Here is a 1,033-nt window from a genome sequence, read left to right on the forward strand (position 1 = left end):
AAAAAAAATGTAAATTGGAAAGAAGATTCTCCATTGAAAAATTATTTTGAAACTGAAAGAACATTTTAAGCTCAAAAGAAAATTTAAACCTGAAAATATTTTCAAAACTGCTTCAGTTTCAAATCTTGTTTTTAAGTTTCTTTATTTTTTCTTTTGAAAAATTTAGCTCCATACTCGTCTGCACTGTCCGTCATCTGCAGCTGTAATGTAACTATTCACGCGCCTTTCTTTTTCCGATTGTCTTATTTCTGTATTTTACTTTCTTTGGTAAAATTTACTCACTGAACGGTAAAAAGAAAAAGAAAAAACAACTAAAGAAGCAGTATTTCTACGCTACTGAAAACAGTGACCCTTTACTGCTAATGTTATCAAAGTCTTTTCTTCTGCTGCCCTTCTAGATCGCTAACATTCCTTCAATAGCTGCTCAGCAGCTGCTGGGTTTTTTTAGGGCTTGAAAAGAATAATCTGCATCCAGTTGTGAAATTTACTGATGACAAAATGATTATCTAGTGTGGGGTTTTTTTCCAACAGCTTTGGAAATAATATATTTTTCACAAGGCATCTCAGTTTCTACGGAGGGCCAAATGGGACAAAATTAAATAATTAAATATGACGCAGATAATTAATTCAATTGGTATTAATAAATTCCTGCTGCTGCAGTGTCACCATTAGATCATTTTATCTGTCAAACCTGCCCTTCAAAGTCGAGTGGCGGCGCTCTGTGCAGGACTGTGTTCTGATGAACTCCACCGATTCTTTGAAAATTATGGAACTGTTGTCATCTGATGACAACAAGAGGTTGTCATCTGGACCACGCAGAGGAGAAAGTCGAACAACTGATTAAATACCACAATTTTCAAAGAATGAGGCTAAAGTAGCGGAGTTTGACAAAGGTTTTAGCCCCGCCCATAGCCCTGCCCCTTCACTTTGATGAACACGGTTGACAGATGAAACTATCTCAGGAACTGAAACTATGAATTAATTAAACATGTATTTAAATACATTTTTACAAAGTTTGAATTTTAATGATTTA

The sequence above is a fragment of the Xiphophorus maculatus genome, chromosome 6, assembly GCF_002775205.1.
Source record: "Xiphophorus maculatus strain JP 163 A chromosome 6, X_maculatus-5.0-male, whole genome shotgun sequence".
In the NCBI taxonomy this organism is placed as follows: domain Eukaryota; kingdom Metazoa; phylum Chordata; class Actinopteri; order Cyprinodontiformes; family Poeciliidae; genus Xiphophorus; species Xiphophorus maculatus.